The sequence below is a fragment of the Cicer arietinum genome, chromosome 6 (assembly GCF_000331145.2).
Source record: "Cicer arietinum cultivar CDC Frontier isolate Library 1 chromosome 6, Cicar.CDCFrontier_v2.0, whole genome shotgun sequence".
NCBI lineage: Eukaryota > Viridiplantae > Streptophyta > Magnoliopsida > Fabales > Fabaceae > Cicer > Cicer arietinum.
The window spans coordinates 33,983,285-33,993,739 of NC_021165.2; positions in this window are offsets into that span (position 1 = coordinate 33,983,285).

A 10,455-nucleotide genomic window follows, 5' to 3' on the forward strand; every position below is an offset into this window, starting at 1 on the left:
GTCGGGGTACTCTTGTGTTGCACGGTAGCGCCAAGCCTTAGGGAATAACCCACTAATCCACTTAGGAATTCTCCACCAAAAATTCCCCCAAGGTCTATCCATCTTACCTTACAGCTCGACTGTAGCCCTCCACAATCAGACTCATTCAGTTGTACTTCCCCGAATTAATAGGTTTCTCAGACCCTCTCTATATGATGATAAAATAATCCTCACTACGACCTACAACACCTATCTCATACTCAATTATCACGACTCAATAAGTTTCAGTTTGAATTCAAAATATTCATCATAATTTACATCATCTTATATGTATATTAGTCAATTACAATAAAGTCTCAATATTTGGTTTACACCACTCACAATGCACAACTAGTCTCATCAATCACATAATAAGAAATCGAAAACACTTCAAGGACGATTCACAATTCAATACATTGATTTATTTTCTATCCAATATATCAACTTATTTATTCATCCAATTTATTTACAAAATAAAAATTAGTTAATGAATTGATTAAATCAATCCATCCTACAATTATTAAAGGAATGGATCGATTGAACCAATCCATCCTACAATTTTTTTAAATTAAATGGATTGTATTTTTTTTTATTTACATCCAATTGATTAAATTTATAATCATTTATTATAAATTTATAATATAGATAGTTTCAATAAATATCATTATAATTGTTATAAAAAATATTTTTACTTTTAAACATTTAAACATTTTACAAAAAATGGTGTTTTTATATAACTTAAAAATACCAGTTTTTTATATAATTTAAAAAAAAAGTTTTTAATAATTTAAAATAAATAAATAATTTATAAAAAAAATATTTGTTATTTTGAAAAGCATGAAACTTTCTACTTCCATTTTTTGGTAATAAACTGATTTTTTTTAGAATTTTAAAAACAAGTTTTTTGTGTTAATTTAAAAATAAGTAATCTAATTGTAAAATAAAAAAAAATTAAATATTATAATTTATTTTAAATTTTTTTCTTAGTTTTTTTAAAATAATGAAATTCTTCAAACAAATATATAAACTTTCAAACATTTCTTTTTTTCAAGGTAAAGGGTATCACGTTACCACTTAACATGTCACATTAATCCAAATTTTTTCATCAAACATAAAAACTCAAAATCATAATTTTAGACAACAAAATCTCTTGGACGTACATGTAAATAAATTTAGTAATAATTGCAAATATAGTCCCAACCCAGTATCACTATCCGAACGGAAATTTCCAAAATAAAAATGCGTTAACAAAAACATATAATAAAAGTATTCAAAACAAGATGGCTTCCGCCACTCTGATGGTACTAGTCATCATCTGCAACTTGCAACTCGTCTGCGTCCATCACAAACGTCAAACACAAACAACGAAGGGTGTGTATTGAAAATTATATAACAGTATAAGATAAACGAGGAGAACACACAAGTAGTCAAAACAACACATATAAAGAGAAACATTCAAGAACATAATATCAAAGGTTAATCTAATTCAATCACAATAAAACAGTTACAAGTATGAAATGTTATGCATGTCCGATACTCTAGACTTCTTCATCATTTGGTACCATTCTACTCTGAAGTACTCTGATGGTACTAATCATCACATGCAGCTTGCAACTCGTATGCGTCCATCGCAAACGTCAAACACAAACAACGAAAGGTGTGTTTCGAAAATTATGTAACAGTATAAGATAAACAAGGAGAACACGCAAGTAGTCAAAACAACACATATAAAGAGAAACATTCAAGAACATAATATCAAAGGTTAATCTATTTCAATCACAATAAAATAGTTACAAGGATGAAATGTTATGCACGTCTGATACTCTAGACTTCATCATTTGGTACCATTCTACTCTGAAGTACTTGGATAGGAGGCCTGATACTATGTCACTATAGGAGTGGACGGACAATTCATGAATGGCTAAGTCCTCATAAGTCCCCTCAACTAAACCTGAGACACATATACGCGACGGTCGGGGTACTCTTGTGTTGCACGGTAGCGCCAAGCCTTAGGGAATAACCCACTAATCCACTTAGGAATTCTCCACCAAAAATTCCCCCAAGGTCTATCCATCTTACCTTACAGCTCGACTGTAGCCCTCCACAATCAGACTCATTCAGTTGTACTTCCCCGAATTAATAGGTTTCTCAGACCCTCTCTATATGATGATAAAATAATCCTCACTACGACCTACAACACCTATCTCATACTCAATTATCACGACTCAATAAGTTTCAGTTTGAATTCAAAATATTCATCATAATTTACATCATCTTATATGTATATTAGTCAATTACAATAAAGTCTCAATATTTGGTTTACACCACTCACAATGCACAACTAGTCTCATCAATCACATAATAAGAAATCGAACAGGTGGTGCATTCAAGTAATATCACAAAGTAGACAAAAGCACTCTAGTAGATATCATTCATACAATAACAATCATCATAAGGTTCCATAATATCAAACAATATGCAATCTTGATATAAATAAATTCATGGTAATTCTATAGGTTGCTAAATTATATTTTAGTCCTCACTATCATCATTTATGTCTTATTAATGAATTATTATTACTCAATAGGACTTGACCGTACGTAGTAAGTCCCGAATGAATATCTGGGCATTTCGGTAAACTCATAAAATCTCATCTCATCTCATCCCTTACCTTGGTTGAAGATTTTTCCCAACGAAGCTGATCCGCTTATTTAATGTGTCGCGTCTTTGCCAACCACCATCTCTAATAGTCCGCAAAGGAAAGTAAATCAACGCAACAACCAATACAAATTAATTAAATAAGTTATCTGTTATTTATAATATACCTGAAAAATATATTTAATATCATCAAACATACATATTAGTATACCAACATAAAACAAACGTCTAATTTTAATTAAAATAAAACTGAATCGCATATTTAAATAAATATGGCATATATCTATAGTTTGGGTGTTAAAATAGGTAAACAATATGTCTTATGTAGTGAAACTAATAGTGTTTATATTTATTTAAATTGATGAATATTGTAACAACTTTTAATTATTAACTAAAATAAAAATGAAGTATTTTAGATGTAAATCGATTGTCGGATATCTATCAGCATTAATATACTTCGATCATATCAACTCTATCATTACACAAAAATAATAATAAAAATAACACATACTTAGTATTAAGGAATATAAAAATATAATATTAGAATATGTAAGTTTATAATTTGATAGCATAAATAATAATAATTATATATATATATATATATATATATATATATATATATATATATATATATATATATATATATATATCGAAGTTGGACAACATCCGAACAATACGATAATAATATTATTTACATTCAATTGTTCATTTTATTGTTACAGACATGTATTTTTTGTCTTTTAAGGTTTTGCAAAAACCAATAAATAATTTGGATTAATTAGTATTCTCAAAAAAACTTTGATTAATAAGCAAATTTATCATTACAAAAAATAAATAAATAAATAAAAAGAACACATGCCCTATTGATGTAATTTGATGAAATTGGAAAATATATATTAAATTGATGGAATTAGGAATATATGCTCTCTTCTTTTTATTCAGACCAAAGTGTATCGAATTTAGAATTAAGAAAATGCATCAAATTGATGTAAGTAAGAACATATACTCCCTTATTTTAATTCAAATATACCTGCTGTAGTGTACTGCTATGTGCTTGTGTTGTTGTTGTAGTGTACTGCTATATGGTTGTGTTGTTGTTATAAGTGAGTAGCAGCTGGTTTGTTTTCTTTTTCTTTCTTTAACTGTGTCCACGTAACCTAGCAGCTAATGTACATATATATATATATATATATGGCATAGGTATGGCTAAAGTCCCAATATTATTATTATTATTATTATTATTATTATTATTATTATTATTATTATTATTATTATTATTATTATTATTATTATTATTATTATTATTATTATTATTATTATAAACCCACTCTATTAGTGTTAAAGTTAACAGACCAGTGTAGCAATACACATTCACTTCTTGTATTATTTTACTTTTTTTTGTAAGTTAAATATATTTAATATTAATGATATAAATGACGATTCTTCATCATATGCATTTTTCATTGTTTTTAATCTTATTTATCTTTTATTCATTAGTTAATTTTAAGTAGTTATTTAATATATTTTGTTGATTTTAGTTCTTTGATTTAATGAAATGTTTATGTTATTATTTCCTTGATTAAGTAGAGATTTTTCGTAGTTTTGTGTTGTTATTTTGTTTTAGTGCAGTGCTGAATTTTGGAGAGAAATCAACATGACTTATGTGAAGTATTTCAGCCATATTTGGAGTTGTCGATGTCCAATTGGAGTCAAATCAAGTGTAAATGAACGCTAGGATCCATACCTACAACTTTCATGAAGACAGTAGAACCTAATTCGGACCCACAAGAGGGGAACATTGCACTAAACAACAGATTGAAGATGTTGTGCGCTTGAAGCGCGCCCGAGGTACATTTCCACAATATTTTTGCATCGTGATTCTGTCCATGTGTGCCTAAAGCGCGCGATGCGCAGCAGAACACATTAAAACTCACTTTTCTCACTTTTTAGAGATCTTTTTGACTATTGGAAAGTTGGGAGACTTGTGCCCTAGTAGAGAAACTGAAAGACGACCGTTTCTAACACCATTGGAGCAGTTTTATCAAAAATCATTTATGAACCTTTCTAACTACCCTATGCAAACTACCCTATAACTAAAAATCATTTGTTTGAGCCTTTTTAACTACCCTATGAAAATTATCTTTTGCTGGCCCATTTGAGCCTTGCCCTTTTATTTCGGTTACTAGCCATATTACAAGCCAAAGACTTGACTTTAATTAAATCACCTTACTTGGAGTTAGGTAGAAAAAAAATTATCCTTTTGGTAAAGTTTTAAGTTTGGGGTTGCTCATGGGATAGCAACTTTTTAAATTTGGGGTGGTGGTTCTCACAAAAAGAAAGAAAAAAAAAGAAGAAAAAATTCAATAAATAAATAGTTTTAGTACATTTATAAATAACATCTTTTTAGTTCTTTTGTCAACAGTTGAGAATGTACACCATAAAATGTGGAGAAAAAAATAGAATAAAAGAGGGAGAATAATTTGAAAATGTGTACTTAACTCCAAGTAGTAAAACGTACTATCACAAAATATCATACCTTTACCTAAGCCCCATTACAACCCGAAAGTCCTCCAAAAGTGTATGCGTTTGTTGCATCATGATTGCTAACTAGAATTTTTTCAAGCTTATGGTAGCGTGATGGAAGTTTTGGGATTTGAGTATAAAATCCATAACCCTTTCTAAACACTTGAGAGAAATTTTGGTGAGATTGTGTGAAGAGAGAGTTGAACTTGATGAATGAATACTAAAATGTACAAATTATGTTGTTTTATTTGTAAGCAACCATGGAGCATGATGAATGTTTTGTAGTAGCTGGGACTTTGATAATTGAGTTTGATTTGATTAGAGAAACTGAGTATAAGTTTGCTTTTAATTGTACCAAATCTGAAATTAATTGTTGCTTGGGGACAAGCAATAGATTAAGTTTGGAGTTGTGATGACTCTTCATCATATGCATATTTTTCATTGTATTTAGTCTTATTTATCTTTTATTCATTAGTTAATTTAAAGATTTATTTGATATATTTTGTTGATTTTAGTTCTTTGATTTAATGAAATGTTTATGTTCTTATTTCCTTTATTAAGTAGAGATTTTTCGTAGTTTTGCGTTGTTACTTTGTTTTAGTACAATGCTGAATTTTGGTGAGAAATCAACATGACCTATGTGGAGTATTTCAGCCATATCTAGAGTTGTAGATGTCCAATGGGAGTCCAACCAAGTGCAAATGAAAGCTAGGATCCATAGCGACAACGTTCATGAAGACACTGGAACCCAATTCGGAATAACAAGAGGGGTAAATTTAACTAAACGACAGACTGAAGATGTTGTGCCCTTGAAGCGCGCCCGAAGCGCATTTCCACAATATTTTCGCATCTTGATTTTGCCCATGTGCGCCTGAAGCGTGCAACGCGCAATAGAACACATTAAAACTCGTTTTTTCTCACTTTTTAGGGATCTTTTTTACTATTTCGAAGTTGGGAGACTTGTGCTGTTTCTAACACCATTGGAGCAGTTTTATCAAAAATCATTTATGATTCTTTCTTGTAATTCTTCTCTAATCTATATCTTTTCTATCTCTGTCATGAGTAACTAAACCCTATTTGTTAGAGATGAGTTTAACAAGATGAAACCCTTATTTTTCTGATTTGATTTCATAGTTATATTAATTAGTTTATTGGATTATTTTTCTCATCTATGTGCTTAATGCTTTTTATTGTTTGATCAACATTAAAATGTTCTACGATTCGTATTTTGAAACGGAAGTGGACTTTACGAATGCTTGAGATGAGAAATTCATGAATTTGTAGTTTAAGGATAGATGTAGGTCATGAAACCAATTAAATTAGTTTCAAAGGCAATAGTTTAACAAGAGAATTCTTGTATGGTAAGGCTTAATTCTAATCTTAAATCCACTAAGGAATTAGGGGTTACTTTGGAATTAAAGGTTCTGGTACTAAGACATTAGGGCACGAATAATAAAGAGAATTCGGTAATAATTCAATAAAGGAATTCAATAACTAGAATCAAATTAGACACCAAAGTTGGATTCAAAGTGAAACTCATCCCTGATATTTTTCTTATTATAAAGAATCAATTTTATTACTGTTGTTAATTTTAAATATTATTTCAATCAATTTGGGAACTTTTGTTCAATTTTAGTAATTAAATACAACTCTATAGTAAAACGCAATCTTTGAGTTCGACACTCGGAACTACCGTTTTAATTATTACTTGCAACGATTGAGTACATTTGCTGAAACACTATCAATAAACCATTTTCAAATTACTAGATATTTTTATTATTTTTCTTCAAACATATTTTTTCATTAATATTATAAAATGTCAAATAGTTGGATACATAATATGTTCAAGTAGTTAGAAATACTTTCTGAGTGTTATTTTTCTAGAGTGTGAGAGTTATTGTTATTATCAGCTTGGTTAGAAGCAATTACTCAAGTTCTAATCTTTTGTATCCAACCCGATAGTGGTTTAGTTCTTTCTTCAATCTGGGGTTGTCAAGAGAATACTTTACTTGTAGGGTCAAGGTGGTTAGTTCCTCAAAAGTCTGGGGTTGTCAGGTTGTTTTGGAAGACTGACTTGGAGGGTCAGGTTCTCTGTAATTCAAGGTAAATGAATTAGTAGATTAAAGCCGTCTAAATGAGATGACTGAATGTAGCCTAGTTAGTGGTGAACCAGGATAAAGCTATGTTTCCAATAATTTATGTTTTTACTGTTTGCTGCATCTGAATCCGATAGCTTTTACTCCAAGTAATTCATAAAAATCAACTAGGTTTCATCAAATTAACAAAAAGTTATCAAGTTTGGAAAACACCATTCAACCCCCCATTCTCGTATTTGCACCTTCAAGTATTTTTATTTTTGAACTCTAAGACTACTTTTTTCTGCTTTTCGATTATTTTCTTCTTCAGCCTTGAGTATCTATTTATAGTTAAAATTTGAGCTTCAATTTTGTCTTTTTTTTTTTTTTAATTCTGAATTGTATTTTGTTCAGATTGCGTTTGTAAATTCTTCAAATGGATTATGTTCTTTTGTTGTTTAGATTGAGATTGTAAATTCTTCATATTGATTTTGTTTGCTATTTGTTCAGATTGTGTTTGTAAATTCTTCAGATTGATTCTGTTCTTATTTTATTTTAGTTAAATCTTGATCAAATCTTCTTCAAATTTGTACAAATCTTGACCATATTTTTTTTCATACTTTTTGAAGTCAAATATATTGTTCTCATAAAATACTTTTGTAATCATAAAAACTCTAAGTATAAAATGAATTTGATTCCAGCAATCTCCCCCTTTTTATGATAATAAAACTTGTATTTTTTATGACAACTTTTCTTTGTATTTCTATAACTCCCCCTAACTTAGGGCTCCCCCTAAGTCTAAGTATCATTTTCTCACCACTTAATCAAATATCTTTCTCTCCTTTTGTCATCAAACAAAAAGACTTGAAAATGAGATTTTTTTTTTTGAATAACATGAATATAACATATTACAAGAAAGATAACAAAACTAATTTAAAACTAAACTATTTTGAAGTTATCACATTATCAGTCAGGTATGAAGGTAAGGTTTAGGTTTTTCTTGATGAAATCAAATTTATCTTTAGGTAGTGGTCTAGTGAATATGTCACCCCATTTGTGTTCAGAGTCTAAAAAGTGAATGTTTAGTACCCCTTTTTGAACAAAGTCTCCAATAAAGTGGTGTTTGATCTCTATATTTTTAGCTCTAGAATGTAATATAGGGGTTTTTGGTTAGACAAATGGCAGAAGTGTTATCGTAATAAATGAGAATGTTGGATTCTAGGATTTCGTAGTTTTCAAGTTGATGCTTCATCCAAAGTAGTTAAGAACTGTAGCCAACTGCTGAAATATACTCAGTCTCTGCTGTTGACATTGCAATGGTGTTTTGTCTCTTACTTGACCAGGATATTTAGTTGTCACCTGAAAATATGCAGTTTCCCGAGTGCTCTTTCTCTCAAGTTTATCTCCAACATAATTAGAATCACAGTATCCACTAAGTTTGTACTTTGGAGATTTCATGTAGAACAAGGTAAGGTTGGTAGTGCCTTTACATATCTAAGGATTCTCTTAAGAACAGTTAAATGCGATTCCCTAGGGTCTGCATGAAATCATGCACATACACATACATTAAACATGATGTCATGTCTAGAAGCGGTAAGGTAAGGTAGGAATCTTATCATTCCTCTATAGGTTTTTTGGTCAACTTTCTAGCTTGAATCATCTTTTTCAAGTGAATAAGTAGGGTGCATTGGTTTTCAATCACTCATCTTAAACTTCTTGATAAGCTATTTTGTATATTTAGTTTGATTGATGTATATACCTTTTTCACTTTGTTGAATTTGTATCTCTAAGAAGAACTTAATGTCTCCCATCATACTCATTTGAAAATCACACTGTATTAATTTAAAAAATTATTGGCAAATAGTGTCATTAGTAGATCCAAAAATAATTTCATCAACATAAATTTGAATAGTAAGAATGTCATTTTCTATTGATTTTCTAAAAAGTGTATTATCTATTTGTCCTCTTTCAAAGTTATTTTTAAGAAAGAAGTTATTAAGTCTATCATACAACGCCCTATGTGCTTGTTTTAGACCATACAAAGATTTCCTAAGTTTAAAACACATGATTTGAAAATTCAGAACTTTCAAACCACTTCACCTTGTTGATTGTAGCCTTATGCGACAAGTTTTTCCTTGTTTCTAACCACTTCACCTTTTTCATTTAGCTTTTTTCTCTGAAAACCCACTTGGTTCCAATAATGTTCTTATCTGGTCTAGGTACTAGATCCCAAACATCATCCTCTCAAATTCATTTAACTCTTCTTGCATTGCAAAAATCCATCCATCATTTGCCAATGCTTCATCAATAGAGGTAGGTTCAATTGCTGAGAGAAAGCCAAACAAATTGGTATCTTTAAGTGATGATCTGGTCCACAAAGGATCCCTTGTACTTCCAATGATTAGAGTTTCTGGACGAGATGATTGGTACTTCCATCCAAATCTTTCTTCTGACTTATCTTGACTATTTCTGACTTGGTCAGATTCTTTCTTTGAAGATTTATCATATTCTTATGATTTGCTTGTATCCTATGATTTTTCAAGTTATTCTGGTTTGTCTGCATCTGCTTCGTTTAGTTCTGGTAAACATGCACTATCATCATCTTGCTTTGAACTTTTGAGGTCAAGTTGTTTGTCATCAAATTTAACATGTATGGATTCTTCCACAATATTAGTTTCCTTTTAGAGTATCCAATGAAGTTACACTTTTGAGATTTAGAATCAAATTTACAAAGATAATCTTTAGTGTTCAACATAAACAAGTACAACCAAATTGTTTAAAATAAGAGATGTTATGATTTTTACCTTCATCCCAAAAGTGTTCTACAACATTCATATCATTTAACATGGTTCTAGTCATTTTTTGGAGTGATCTATTCTTTCTTTCTACAACTCCATTTTGTTGGGGTGTTATAGGAGAGGAAAAGTTGTGAGAGATTCCATGCTCATCACAAAAACTTTCAAATAACTTGTTTTCAAATTCTCCTCCATGATCACTTCTAATTGTTACAATCTTAAGACCCTTTTCATTCATTATTTGTTTGCAAAATGTGATAAACACTTTGTGGGATTCATCCTTACTTCTTAAAATTTTTACCCATGTCCAGCTAGTGTAATCATCAACTATAATAAAGCCATATTTCTTTCCACTTAGAGAGGTTGTTTTCACTGGTCCAAAGAGA